A 15873-nucleotide genomic window follows, 5' to 3' on the forward strand; every position below is an offset into this window, starting at 1 on the left:
TGATGGATGGAACTCTGGTGCTAGTGTCTATGGGAGTTGCAACGCACGGCGCTTGAGAGAGCTTGCGAATGGTGGGTAGATCACGAATTTGCCTAAATTTTCTACTTTTTCGCTCTGGTTCACTTCGCTTGGCTTGGAGCTGCTTTGTTACAAAACAAAAATCAGCAAAATTTCAGCATATATCCTTGACTACCTTAACCTTTCAAGCTTAACATTTCAAATCGGGTCACGAAGTTCAAAAGTGTTCTTTCTTTATTTCAAAACATAACCGAAACACAGCAATAAACGGAGCCACAAGTGCGATTCGAGGCCCGCAAGTATGAAGACTATGCAAATCGTGTACTACACATCATTCCCAAGGTCGTTGAATGATCGCCGTGCCAGAGTCCCCCCGAGTATATTTTAGGAAACTCTATGCAGGGATGAATAATAAACCACGTTTTTTATTCTGTGCAAGTCTTGCAGTAGTAATGCTTACTGTAATCCGTTGTATGACTCATTGAATTTATTTCACTATGTTTTTTCTTGCTACTCTTGCTTTTTCTTCGGGCTGGAGTGTGTATTAAAAATTAATAAAATAAAAATACAAAAAACTCGCAATATGAGCAACGCAAAAGCTTGTTTATTTCTATTCTGCCTTTACACTCGTGCACTGGGACCGAGCTACTGCTGTCTGTGGTTGCGTAGGCAGTGGTGGTTTGGTTATACCTGTCTATTGCGAATATTACAAACGCAGGTGCTTCAGACAAACTTTCGCCGTTCCCGTAAAATACGGTATCAATAAGCGGGGAAACGCGTATGTTAGATAGATACCCAAGGTCGTTTTCCGTGCAACCAGTGAGGATCTTGGGAGAAGGGGCAGCTGAGACCGCGCTTCTAATTCTTGCTTTCGTGATTGATTGATTGATTGATTGAATTGTGGGGCTTAACGTCCCAAAACCACCATATGATTATGAGAGATGCCGTAGTGGAGGGCTCCGGAAATTTCGACCACCTGGGGTTCTTTAACGTGCACCCAAATCTGAGCACGCGGGCCTACAACATTTCCGCCTCAATCGTAAAAATTCTTGCTTTCCTGCTGCAGCGGCTGTGCGCATAGGTACAGATGTTACCGGCACGCCCCAAGATGCAGATGATCTGAGGGGGGATAAAAGCGTGGCGAGGCTTTGGGACTGGTGGGTTTCTGCATTTGCGTTTCTTCATCTGAGTGTTACAGAGACAGGCTGAGGTGAGACGCTATGCGAAGCCTTTTTGCCTGAGCTTGTGATGCTCGTCACTGCTCATTAATGCCACGTGGGGACAGCAAGTGTTCGCGATGTTCGAGTGCCATCGGATCAGGGTGATTCCATCACTTTTGTGTATGTGGTTAGGACACTATAGTGGTCCTGACACTGTTGTGAGGGAGAGAAAGTTCTTCGCGACGGCCCCCAACACTTAAATTATTCCTTAGAGTCAGAGATTTGGAGGTCGCACGTGCCAAAACTAGGATATGATAGGAAAGTATGGCGTAGTTAGTGAATTATGTCTCATTGATTGTGACCACACGAGTTTCATTAGCGTGCAATATGTCTAAGTACATGTGTGATACTCTTTCCCGATCTGTCTATTATTTCTCCTCCTTTAAAATGAGGTGGTCGTGGCAGGAAATACGTATACGACATACGCATTATTAAAACAGGTTGTCAAGTTACGCACCGTGAAAGGAACGACGCTGGGCTAGTTGATGTCAAGTGTTACAAAGTAAAGCGGTATCATAGATTACACGTACAACTTATACATACGTGGTGCATTTCACATTCTATCCGTGCCGTACACGTGGTTTGTTCACTCCATGACATCTAACACACGGAGCCCCATGCGATGCAGGTTCTGCAGCTCTGAGTTAGCGCATTTTGTGTGCCTGTTTGCGCGACGTCTGCTCTTTTCGATAACGATAAGAGGTGTTAGTTTGGCATCCCTAAACAAATTACAGCCGGGATGGTATCACAGGTTCAGCGTTTACCTCCCGACCGCTCCCTTTTTTCCAGGTCTGCAAACAAAGTAACGGCGCAGTTAGCCTGGCTGCAGTCACTCATTGGTCAAATAGCCTGACGTTTACACTTTGCTAGACAAGGAGTGTAACTCGCGAAACCCGCTTATCACAATTCGACAATATATGAGAGCCTGAATCCTCGAATCCCCTCGCGTATAAGCGGCGCCGGAGTCCAAAGGAGTGGGGTACTGTGCCATAAACGATGTCTCGCCGGTAACAGCGACTTCTTTTGTCATTCCAGTCACGCCCGATTCGGCAACGTTTACAGCATTGCACAAGCCGCTGTCTATCCTCCTGAAGTGCCCAGACATAACTGCAGGCGTTAAATACATGTTTGGCGCCTTCATGTTACTATTCACTGCAAAGTATGGACATTATTTGTCAATTGGGTGTACCTGCTCGCTGCACCACATCACGTAGCAGGTCCAAACGTGTTATCAAGGCTGTCACCAGCTTTTTGTTGCATGAACGCTAGAGGAGCGTGATGATACGGAGTGAAATTGAACGTACTAACGTAGAGCGCACCAAAAGGGAGCTTCAAGACAAACATGCTTGAAGTATTCTTGAGAACTCTGGTCCATTTAATTGATTACAATTTATGCTCATCTGTATCAGCCGAGACTATGGACAGCCCCACGTACCTTGTGGCCCCCTAATTTTAGTCAAAATGCCCTTTGCAGTCTAATAATGCACGCGACTCGTCCATTTCTGTGCCGCTGTATTGTACGCGGAAGCTTGGGTGGAGATAGTCATTTCGAACCCTTTAAGTATTCGTATTCTGTTGAAAGATGGCAAAATAGGTAATTTTTACTAAATTTATCTAAAAAATCATCGATTTTGCATGGGAGCCTAGTTAGCATAAACGTCCACCTCACCTGTAGACATGAACGTCGTCTAGTTAAACAGTTCATTCCTTCTGGCTTTTTTTGTACACGTTGTTAGAAGATGTTTGTTCGAAAATTAACCGGCTACTCATTAGCTCTTCGAGGAATCGAACATACAACTCATGTCTTTCTCACATTAACACAAGTAATAGCACACTGCGATAAAAAAAAGAATATAAATAAACTGAACTCGTCTCACAAGCTTTTGGCAGTGCCATAAGAATATACCTTCTGTCTGTAGTTACAAACATTTTGAACATTTACCCTTTAATAACCATTGCATTTATCTATAGCGCGCCTAAGGGGCACATAAGAGCGTCCATGATAAAGGCTCTTGTTATCTGGCTTAATGAACCAGAGAATATGAAACAATAAAAGATTAGTGGCTGACGCCATGTCCGCATTTCTTCACCAGCTTATCGGGATGTTTAATATATGTCAACAACGCGTACTTGAGCACAGCACTTCCAAGATTACTTCGAAATTCATGAAGTGGAATCTTAGGCGCCCTCTCCTTCCTTCGGAGGTAGTTACTCTTTCCCGCCGAACGAAAGCAAATATTGTAGATAATGAACTCATTACCAAAATTAAACGGTTTTGTGCTGCCCTTTGGTGTCCATCAAAATGCCATTCTAATGGTCTTCCCGCGAGAAAAACGGGTGGGTACTGCGGATGTCTCAGTAGCTCACTCAGCTATGTGACGGCTTCTGTACCACACCAAGTGGACAGCACAATGGTTAGTTTTGACAATGGTGTAAGAATAATCAGGTGTTTACACCGAGAGCGCTTGAACGTCCAGATAATGTTCGGTCTCACAGGCGCGCTGTGCTGCGAGCCGTCAGATGACGCCGCAGCCAACGTACCCAGAGAGCGGAGCTGGCGCATTCAAATTCCTTTGCCTCCCCAATGTTTTCGTTCCAAGCGGTGTGAGTAACACCTAAAGCGCGAACACTTTTTTTATTTTAGATTAAAATGTTGAATTTTACCAGGCTTGAGGATTCTTTAAGACGAATATGCTTTGTGCAGGGTGGGGACGTCGCCAACACAGACAGTTCCGCTTACACGCACTGGTATGTCGTCTGCTCATGGTATTGCTCGAGGCAAAGAAAAATAAATAAAAAAATGTTAGCCAGTGTGCTTTTCCTCCATCAAAATACTTCTGCCGTGGGGAAGAAATGCAAGGAACTTCCGCGTGCTAAGTTATAAGTGCATGTTAAACAGCCCAGATGGTCAAAGTTAGACAGGAGCCCTCCCCAATGTCGTCCGTCGTAATCGAATCATGGTTTTGACGCGTAAACCCCTGTTATAATTATTAGCCTCTACCAAAAGAAAATTGTTACTGCAGAAACGTACTTCATTCGTACTATAAAGCACTGCTTTCATTTACACAGAAAATCATTTAAGCATTCGCGCTGCCCCGCCGCGGTGGTCTAGTGGCTAAGGTACTCGGCTGCTGACCCGCAGGTCGCGGGATCGAATCCCGGCTGCGGCGGCTGCATTTCCGATGGAGGCGGAAATGTGGTAGGCTCGTGTGCTCAGATTTGGGTGCACGTTAAAGAACCCCGGGTGGTCGATATTTCCGGAGCCCTCCACTATATACGGCGTCTCTCATAATCATATGGTGGTTTTGGGACGTTAAACGCCACATATCAATCACATATCAATCAAGTATTTGCGCTTGTTCAACGTGAATGTGAAATACATAAATATTTGAAACGCGCAACTATTCCATAACAAGCACACAAGAAAAACTCAGTTGTTGCAGGAAATATATAAAAATTTGAACCACGCAAGTATTTCATATACAGCACACTAAAGCAATGCGGTTGTTCAGGGCTAGATGTTGCCATGCAAATTCGCAAATATATTTATGTCAACAATCACCGTGATAAGATCACTGTCAGACGGAACTCGCTCCGCGCAAGTCCGAAGCCAGAACGGCTATTCGGTACAAAACACGTTCTAGCCATTTCGAGAACCTTTCAGCATCTTGATGTCACCTTCGTCGACAGAATAGCATTGAACATATGCGAAAAAAAGAATCCTGGCCTCAAAATAGCGTAGTCACACATGCTAACAAAAAGACCCAGAATCAGCAGCATGCACGTTTCTGCCGAGCGTGTTGCTAAGACCAAGATGGCTGACCCCGCTCGTCGTAGCGGACCGAACATTATCTAGACGCGCTGCGATCACGCTTTTCAACGCGTTTCGGAGAGAGTGTCAGCACCTGTATATTCTTACACCACGGTTTTGTATACTCTTACACCACGGTAGTATTGACATAACACGTCGATGTGTTACGAAAGGCATTTAGGCACGATCATTTAGTGCATATGTGGTTGCGCAACTTGGCTTCTGCGCAAACCTTTCCGAACCGTGATCTAATCGCGTGCAGGGATGAAGAACTGCTGATTTGCACCTGCAAACTTCATACTTCGTAAGCTCCGTACGAAGCTTAGTAAGCGTATGAACAATATTGTTCTGGTTGGTGCGCACTTGTGCGCCTTCGTGATACTCAGCACGAGTGTATACGTATGAACACAGCTTCCTAATGTTTTGCGCACTCAATATCACGAAGCTTCGTACACATCTGCGCAGCTTCGTGAGGCAGTCCAGACGACAAATTCACAAACATTCTGTGTGTTTGTATCTGTTTTCCTTTCTTTCAGTTGGCATGCAGCTTCACCTAATGGTATATGTGCCCCCGAGATTCGCTTGAAACAATTTGTTTTCGTTTCAAGCAGTTCTCGCATAAGATGTATTTTGCGAATACGGGCCCAGCTAAGCTGCTGCTGTCTATAGCGCCTAATAAGGTAAATTTACGCACATGGTTCGTGGTTCCATTTCTGATATACATTTATATACTGTAAAACGAAACATGATTAAAAAAAGAAGGCACACCTTGAAGAGAGCACCGTCTGTGTTTTTATTCTTTTTGGCGTCACTTTTTTTGCCATGTTATCAGGATGCCATTCAAGATGTGCTGCTTTGCTAAATCACATTTTTCGTGCACCGTGCTTCTTCTAAACAAACAGGTTCGCCTGAGCTCCTTTCGACACATTTATCCACTCTGCTGACTCCTTTTTGACGCCGAGTTTGAGTCCGTGCCAGGCTGTCTGCCTCTCGGTAAACAAACCGAAGGCAGCACGTACGCTTCTATTAGGGCACCGGCGCCACCCCGAGGCGCTGTGTTACGCGCGCCATGTGCGATCGTCTCGGTGCCGTTTGGTTTGCCTTCTTCGTATGTTATAGCCAACGTCCATGTTAGGAGTGCGGCATTTCGACCCTGCCGCAACCGAGACGTTCCATATGACAGCACGTCATATCGCGGAATGTTTTCTTTAGTTGCTGTCTGCGTCACTGTAGCGAGTTTCGTGCTCGTGAGGAGTTAGTCATACGTTTATTATTTATACGTAAACGTTCTCACTGCCCCGGCTGAAGCATCGCAGTGTTTAGTCGTGGGGATGTTTCAACACCAGCTTTGTTTTGTTTTGTTTTTTTCTTTTAAAAAGTTAAACGAATGATAAAGAGTGGCTTCATCGGTCATACGAAGAAAGACGGGCCCGTGGCAAAGAAACCCTGCCATCTTGCACAGAGCCTCTCTCTAAAGTAATGAATTCGGGTCTGGTAAAATGTATTCGTTATTACGATTGATACACATTTCTTTTTTAAATAGTTTCCTTGGGGGTTGGTACATTCATTTCAACACTACGTTCACGCTGCCGAAGCTCCCTGCAAGTCAGCTTCCTTAACCTCCCACAGAGAATCTACTACTGCCCGCTATTCAAAAGGTGACTATTCAAAAGGTGACTTTTCTGACTTCTCTTGACCTCTGTGTACGGAAAGGTCTGCCAGACTAACATAAATGCTGATGCCATCTTGAGTATTGTTCTCATCATTGCAATCAGACATGTTACCAATATAGCGGTGCGTCGCCGTTGTGGGAGCCATATAACTAAAAGCAGTATCTGGCTTTAGAGTCAAGGACGAGCTTTGGTCGTATTGCGCCAAGAGACCACCTCTTGGACTTGAATATCCGTAGTTAATAAAGGCTTGTATTCAAGTATGTTCAAAGGGCAATAGAGAGTGTAATGGTATTTTGCTACGTCATCTTAGTGATGAACTCGGCATGCTCCACTCGAAGGCATAACAGAATGAAGAAACATACGCATCAAACAAAACAAAGAACAACTCTTATGCGTGTACAAAAAACTGAAGGGCAGGAACTCCCTGCCATGGTGATGCAGTTACTAATGCACAAGGCCGCTGACCCGCAGGTCACGGGATCAAATCCCAGCCGTGGCGGGAGCTTTTTCGATGCAGGCGAAAATGTTTGAGGCCCGTGTGCTTAGATTTATGAGTGTGTTGAAGAACTCCAAGTGGTCGAAATGCGCGGACCCCTTCACTGCAGCATCTCTTAAGGTCACATGGGGGTTTTGGGACGTTAAAGCCATTATTATTATTATCATTATTATTAATAATGCGCAAGAAGTATTTATTTATTCGATACCATGAGTGGCATATCACTTATATTCGTTTTAGTGACGTGCACTTAAGATTCAAGACAAGTAACGCACCCTAAAAAAAGAGCAAGTGTGACTAATCTCAAGTATAGTCCTGAATTTTCATGTACTTTATAACTCTCAAAAGGCATGTTAACTCTTTTGTGGGTCGCACAATTCTCAGAAGAGAGCAGAATGACCCCCCAAAAAAGCTGACGACGTGCCTCTTCCATCATCATCATCTTTTTAACATAATCATCACAATCAGCCTGATTTCGCCCGCTGCACACAAAGGCCGCCTCCCATGTTCTGCCGATGAACCAGATACTGAGCTTGCTTCTGCCAAATTACAACCGCAAACTTCTTAATCTCATCCACTCACCTAACTATTCACATCCCCTTTGCACGTTCACCTTTTCTTGAAGTCTAATCAGTTGCTCTAAATGACCAGTGGTTATCTTGCCTACGCACTACATGTCCTGCCCATGTCTGTTTCTTCTTGATTTCTACTAAGATACCTTAACGTTCGTTTGTTACCTGACCCACTCAGCTCTTTTCCCATCTCATAAGGTTGCACCTATCAATTACCTTTACATTGCTCACTGCGTCGTTCTCAGTTCAAGTTGAACTCTCTTTGAAATCATCCAGGTTGCTGCTGCGTATGTAGGTATACAGGTAATGTGCAGCTGTTATATACCTTCTTTTTTATGGATAATGGTAGACTACCATTCATGATTTTAGAATGATCGCCGAATGTACTCCACCTTATTCTTATTATTTTTTAAAGAGAGCTAACCTGGACCTTCGAAAAATAGTCATACAACTCTTTTTCTTTTAATTGAAGGGCAATACAAGCGGTAGTAAAATACGCTTGTCATGTCGCATGTTTCCTGCGTTTCTCAAGACAGCTCTGGGCTTCGTAAGTTTTTACAATTGCAAATAAATGTCTCAGCAGTCGTAAAGAGTGCCGAAGGAAGTCTATAATTACTGGACAAAGGAATATGATATATGTTGCGTTGCATGATATACCAAAATGGTTGAATTGGACCCTTTATCAAAAGAGTACTGTAACAATGTTTTGGATAGCACTTACCTTCGGGCACGTCTGTACGAAGGTACTGTTAAGAAAATAGTACTACTTGTGATGTTTCAGCACTCATCCTTTTTGCTATATCAGATAATGTTCCTACGTACATTTAGCAATCATAATAGGTAACATTAGTGAATGATATATATGCACTACATTTATTGTTTACCAACGTTGCATCAACTACCGTATGCCAATTTAGAGCCAGGTTGCACGTACGTATATTGTATTCATTCTATACAAATAAATTTAGAAGTTAAGGGGAACTTGGAAGCTTGAAGAGGTGAAAATTCTTTGGACATGGTGCGTCACTGGACTGAACGTCCCGGTCGGTGGTCTTGTAGGTTATTAAGAAGACTTGTTGATATGCTGACTCCAGTGACACTCCACGTTTAAGAATGTTCCGTATGATTTTTCTATTGTTCCACACTATAAGGCTTGCTTTTCTATCTATGACTATTTAGGCTTCTGCACTATAAACCACCACCACCACCACCACCACCACCACCATCATCATCATCATCATCATCATCATCATCATCACGAGACGAGTGAAGGCTAGACAAGTGCAGAAACGCACATGGCTGCTAGCCCATCTAGCCCATCGATTACACTTCTTTATTTTTTGTTCTCACTTGTCAAAACCACCTTCACGGCTCATTTACCATTTTTTTCCAGCCTCATACGAGCACAAAGAAAGCGCTATACGTATACGCTACAGGCTGAAGAGCTACTGCGAACTTCGGAAGAACGCTTTCGCGTTCATATCTGGGCAGTTATCATCACCCTGTTATTCCGTTCAGGCCAATTTTGCGAGGTTTTTTTTCTATTTTTACCTTCCGTCTTCGTCAGCCGACTTCATTTACCGAAAGCGACGCAGCAACTTTTGTTTTTCTCCATTTTCTTTCCCTTTTCCGCCAGTAGCAGTCTCGGTGCTGCGTCACTCGAATGCCTGTTTCGTGAGAGGCCGCCCCATCGAGCACCAAGTGGGTCGTGATAAGTGGCGCGCACTCGGTTGATTGCCGCGCTTTAGCTTCGTCGTTCCAAACAAAGGAATCTTTCGTTGTTGTTCTCCTCTTGTCTCGTGCACTTCAGAGCGTTCGGATGGGGGCGGGGACCGTTCTGGGGCCACACTAGCGTTGCGTCGTCTGCGACTCCTCTAACTGCACCTCCTCACCCACTTTTTGCAGTGCCAACAAGGTCAATGGTGGCACTCGGGGCAATTTTGATTGCAATAGCTCCGAGCGACTGCGTTCGATGACGCGGCTATGCCGAGAGGAGCTACCGAACGCAAGAAATAATTTGCCTCCCCCCCCCCCCACCCCAAGAGAAGAAGCACCCGGCCGATGACGCGCATCACTGCCGGCGGCGGCAGCCTTCCTCATTTCGCGCTGTCCATTAGGACGCAAAAGCGGATAGTGAACGTTCCCAGATTCTAAGCCAGACGTTCTTCCGTGAACGCGAGTTATGGACAACAAAATGGCTGAGGGTCCTCGCTCGCGGGTCTAGTGCTCGCCTATCGCAGTAAAAAAAAGTGCTCCGTGTTTGCCTTTTGTGTTTGCCCTTAGTGCGCCGCGTTGGACGGCTTCATTGTACACTCGCCGTCATCGGAGCTATCTTTGCGCCCGTTCTCTGCGGCGCCGGGGCGCTGTCTCTCGGGGGGATGTGCGTCTCCGGTCCTTCAGACAACCAACGGCCACCCTGAGTGCGTTCGCCGTCACCCGTGCGTGACCTTGCGACGGTGTTTGTGCGTGGGGCACGAACATCCGCTGTCGCCGGACATGATGTCCAGCAGCCTGTCCACGGTTGCGCTCGAGGACAACTCCGGTTGCACGTGGACCACCGGGGAAGTGGAGTCAACAGTGCCGGCCGATGAGTACGACGAGACAGGTGAAAAGGGCTGACCGCGGCTCGTTTGACTTGGAAGCGAAATGACAAGGCGCGAGAATCACGAGCATTGAGTTAGCGCGACCCGTATGCGCGTGTGCTCGATGCCAGCCATTCCCAAGTGCCCGTCTTGTGGTCACTTGCATGTTAAAGTGTTTTGGGATAAGATGTATGTTTTTTTTTATTCGGAAGTTGTTTGCTTTCTGTACAAATCTTGTGTCGCTTTTGAACGATCGAGTCCGCATGACACCTTTAATATGTTCTGCGAGTTGACTCACGGAACAAGGGCTGACTCAAGGAACAAATTTTCGAAAGGTCAAGGGACAGTCTACGAAAAGTAAAAAAAAATGTTATTGAACAAGCGAATTGAGAATGCAATCATTGAGAATGCGCTGGCTTTGGTTTTCGATGCAGGTCGCACAGACATGTAGAAAATCTCAAAGATTACAAATATTGTACACACTATCTGTTCGGTGCGCAATTGGACACGTTGTACTGACTTTTTAAAGTTACGACTTCGATAATTTTTCTTAATGCACCTCTGGGATCGAATCCGCAGTGTTTTTTTTTTTTTGCAATTGGCCAGCCAGCTTCAATAATGTATCTGGAATCAAGGTTGGCCGATGCCTTCCATCGAGAATCCGTTTAGTGTAATACTGTTCAACGCAAAAAAAAGTGGGCTAGTTGGCTAGTTAAGGAACTTGTGCATCTCCAGTTGCGTTCAAAGTAAAGCGACACGGCAAAGATTTTGGTCTGCCGTCTGTCTATGAGAGCGTCTTTTGTCTTGTCGTCGTCCCATTTACACTCGATTTGGGTGCACGTTAAAGAACCTCAGGTAGTCGAAATTTCCGAAGCCCTCCACTACGGCGTCTCTCATAACCATATGGTAGTTTTGGGACGTTAAACCCTACATATAAATCAAATCCCATTTACACTGCCACGACGCCAGCAGTCCCCTGATAGTCTGTGGCAGAGTGTGTCCGCGCCTTCTCTTCCTTACTGCCTTTCGTCGGCCAATTCTATGGTCACGTTGAAGGCACGCCCGGCAACACCGACTAAACTTGAACAAAGAAACACGATCAAGGCATCAAATGCTCCTCATTTTCACCTGCATTCTCTGCTCTGCCTTTGGCCCTGTCGGGCTACGCGGCTAAGCATCCGCCACCCCCGCGGCGTCAATAGACGGGGGTGGGGAGAGACAAAAGGGAAGGGAAGAAATGACTTCCGTGGGGTGCGCAAGATCAACATTAAGACTGGTGCGGGCCCTTCTTATCTGCATCCAAGATATCCCCTTTCCTTGTGAGAGTTAACGACTCAGGCAAATTTTAACTCGGCCACTTATCTACCTACCAGCGACAAGTCGCCCCGCCGCGGTGGTCTAGTGGCTAAGGTACTCGGCTGCTGACCCGCAGGTCGCGGGTTCGAATTCCGGCTGCGGCGGCTGCATTTCCGATGGAGGCGGAAATGTTGTAGGCCCGTGTACTCAGATTTGGGTGCACGTTAAAGAACCCCAGGTGGTCTAAATTTCCGGAGCCCTCCACTACGGCGTCTCTCATAATCAAATGGTGGTTTTGGGACGTTAAACCCCACAAATCAATTAGCGACAAGTCGGCCGGTGCGTTTTGCTGGTGTCTCCAGTCTGCCACCACGTTACGCAACAACAAACTGCTGACTTTCGAGGCGTCGTCGTCATCGCCAGCCTAGTGCGACCAGATGGTCTGGCGGCACTGTCAGTGGGCAACTCGTCGGGACAATTGGCAGTCAGAGTTGGCCTTGTGTCGGTGTCGTGCCGCTCTAGTGTAAACGAGCCGTCAGCAAGCACAGTGGAACAAAAAAAAAAACAGACTAAACCAAACCAATGCTAGAAAAGAAGTGAAAGATTACTGGCATTAAACGATGAAAATGTACAAACGTGCAGAACTAACAAAATGTTGGCTGTGTTCGCAAAACTGGCAGCTACATGAATGATAGACTTTGAAAGCATCACGCAGCTCTCAAGTTTTTGGTGTTGGGCGGGTGTTTGACAGATCACTGCCGAAGGTATTCTTGTATGCCTGACTTTAAGGACACCTGTATCCTGCGCAGCTTTGATGCTCAGCAAGCTCTCGAAATCTATGAGGCATACTGCGTCAGTATAGAAGCTGGTAAATGTTTTGAGTACGCCTTCATTGACTTTGCATTTGTAAGAAACAGCTATCTGCAGCAACATATCTGCATGCACCTCTTTGCGGGCTTTGCGCATGTTAGTTCATTTTTATCGTTTTATGTTACTAAACTTGCAGTTGATGTCTAGCACTCATACTACTTACGTGCCTCTTTCTTTTGTGTTTGTTCCGCCACGCTTGCTTAGATACATAGGTTCCAGCTTAAGACACTTTTGTGAGTGGGGGAGAGGGAGCATTTCTTTATGTGGACACGTACAGAGCACAAAACACCACCATGATTACAATTCAAAAGGCTTCAGTTCTCGAGCAAGAAGAGGCTTCATCTGCATATGGGAATTGGGGTATCTACATCATTAGGAGCCGCGAAAGAAGCAAAAAAAGAACAACACAAGTGAAAAACTTTGTAACTTTGTGGGGATGTAGTAGGAACAGATCTGAGGCCGAGCATAAAAGAGGGGCGAGCACTCGAAAAAAATCAGAATAGTGTACTTTGTGATTCGTTTAGGTTTGTTAATACCCAAATCTTACATGGAAGTCACCATCAGAAGCTGGATTTGCCATACGTGCAGTTTAATCGGATCAAGGTATACCCAATACAATGTATGTCCACCTTGGGGGAACAGGGGCTATGGTGCTCGGCTGGTCACCCAAAGATCGTGCGTTAGATCCCGGCTGCAACGATCGCATTTTGATGGAGGCAAAATGATATAGAAACCCTTGTACTGTGCGATGTCAGAGTTAAAGAACACCAGATGTTCCAAATGTCCGGAGCCCTCCACTACGAGGTCTCTTATAGTTTTATCATAATTTTGGGACGTAAAACCCCAGATATTTTCATTATTTCGCATTGAATGATTGATACAGCCCCGTTTCAGATGCACCCGGAGCAGGAGATTGCGATAGCGGCGGACTTCGTGAGGTGAACAAAAGTTTATGTAATTTTCCATGAACTTTCAAGTGCACATTGAGTTTAAAAACAGCGACTCAATACAGATAGCACTATAAGCACACCACAATATCCTTCACTCGTGCTCCAGTTGTCTCCTAGTGCTTTCTTTTTCCGCATTCGTCTTCAACGAGCGTCGCGTCGATTGAGCCGTCATCGCGAGCTCCCAGCTAACGGCCGCGCTCACTTTTAATTTACTCGGCGACCGTGCTGAAATCACGACGCTTTCCGGGGGAAACTGCAACTCGACTTCCGTGGCAGCGAGAAATCGAATTCAACCGCACGTGCTGAGCGCTCGTGGCTCGGCAAAACGAGGTCACCACGCGAACCCATCAATAAACGAGCACGCACAGTCGTCACAAGGGGCGCGAGAGAATGTCGCTTATGGATATTTCCACGCGAACGCTCGCGCTCTTAAAGCTTTGACGTTGCTATGAAGTCGAAAACTTGTGAAGAAAAAAAAGGAAGGTCGACTCATTAATGAAACGACAGGTTTAACTATACAGGTTTAGCTTAATTCTTTTCGCTATACGCCTATACACCGCAATGTTGCGTGACAGATGATGTAAGACGCCGTAACTTGCCCTCCACGCGGAAACTTACGGCCTATGTACTCGCGTATTTGCAAAACTGCTGCCACCGTGCACGCCATCTTCGTTGTGACTGAGAAGGGAGCAGTGATAGTGGTTAAGTGAAGTCGATAAGTCTTACACGGCAGAGCGCATGAAGTTGGTTTATGTCGTTAGGTGTCTTCGCGAATCGTTCTGACATCGGCACCGAAGGTGACATTAATGTTTTTGTTCTTCTGAACCTGCTTGTCAGAATGATGGCCTTTTGTACCCGAGTGTCGAGTTTTTTTTTGTTTTTTTTTTGTGCCTACTAAGTTGTTTGAATGTCCTTGAATTCTTCAGAGAATCACCAGAAGACTTTGCAACAGATTATTTGTCGCCGAGTCTGCCACAACTATACTGTTTTTTTTCTTTGCTTTTTAATTTGTCCGGAACATCCTGCACCAGTTTTTCACTTGGTGCACGGATTGATTAATCCGTCGGAGACAGCCGTTCATCTTGATCGCAGTATACCTCTTTATCTCTCTGAAGCGCGCTCCTTGTGCGAGTGTATACGTGCGTGTGTGCGCGTGCGTTTTCAACGTTAGCACGTTCTGTAACTTCAGCAGTTTCAGAACAGAGTTTTCGAACGTTCTACTTCACAAAGTTGAAGTAGTATAATGGGGCGCACCCATCCCCGATTCATCCATAAGTAGGTGCAAATTGACACGACCAGCTATTCGCCGGTAGTGGAACAAGAGCGTTGTGGATGAGAACCTCGACGAATGCACTCTTTTATTTCAAGCTTACAGAAAGTTATTTCTAATCGCGACTGCAGTGCTTCAACGGGCATACCTTGAACGACGAGATTTTTTATTTAAAAAGATCTGTAACCAATATTTCAAGTAATAATTGAATGATCATAGTATAGAATATGGTTGCCTCACAATTCGATTGGTGCGAATATTTCTCGAATGTCTCGAAAACGAGTGAGGCTACAGGAATTTTTCACACGTTTCAAGCATCTTCTCTCGTCCCAACGAACTCACAGAAAGGCTACGCACAGAGGGCGGCCTAAGGGGAAAAACTTGCGCCAGCGCGTTTCGTGACCTTGAGCGCGCGTGGTGAAATGTAATCGCTCTTTTGCGTTGTTAATCATGGGCTCGCTAGTGTGGTTACTGTCTAATGTTAGCAGACTATACACAGTGCGAAGCGCCAGCACTTGGCGGCTCCGCATGGCAAGAAGTACATCGGATCCAAACGCGGCTCTTGATTTACATCGGCTATTGGCCAAATATATGGTATCCACCGCTTGACCTCAAATAACAAGCGTCGGCCCCTCCGAAAAGAGTGCGCGAATACGTCGGCATAAAAAGAGAGCGCCTGCGAAAATGGCAACTTTACGCTCCGCTTCTCAACTCTCCTTGCCGCGCACGACTGTGAGATTTGGCCCAGCTGTTTATAGCAGTGTCTGCTGTCTACAGGGTGTGTTTTGTGAGCACTCTCGAGGTGTGGTTTCTCAGTTTCAGTTTCAGCAATGAAATGGAAACCTTCGAGTTGTATGAACTATTTCAGTGGTATACGCTTGTAGCATCTTTGGTAGGGCGCAATTAAGCGCTCGTCTATTATCGGTTGATTGTGTTGAGTAACGTACAATAATATCTGGGATTTTACGTCAAAAAAAACTACAATATGATTATGAAACACGCTGTTATAGAGTGCTCTAGAAATTCACACCATCTGGCGATATTTAATACGCACTTACACCAAGCATTACGGGGGCCTCTAGAATTTTAGTGAGAAAAGTGTGCAGCGTGGGAGA

At 45.6% G+C, this 15873-nt stretch overlaps 1 protein-coding gene across 2 annotated transcripts in view; it reads left to right on the plus strand.

Moving 5' to 3' along the window:
• The window catches only part of LOC119161982 (mechanosensory protein 2), a 504482-nt gene that overhangs the window by 197224 nt on the left and 291385 nt on the right, over window positions 1-15873 (plus strand). The window lies entirely within an intron of this gene.

The sequence above is a fragment of the Rhipicephalus microplus genome, chromosome X (genome assembly GCF_043290135.1).
Source record: "Rhipicephalus microplus isolate Deutch F79 chromosome X, USDA_Rmic, whole genome shotgun sequence".
Classification (NCBI taxonomy): domain Eukaryota; kingdom Metazoa; phylum Arthropoda; class Arachnida; order Ixodida; family Ixodidae; genus Rhipicephalus; species Rhipicephalus microplus.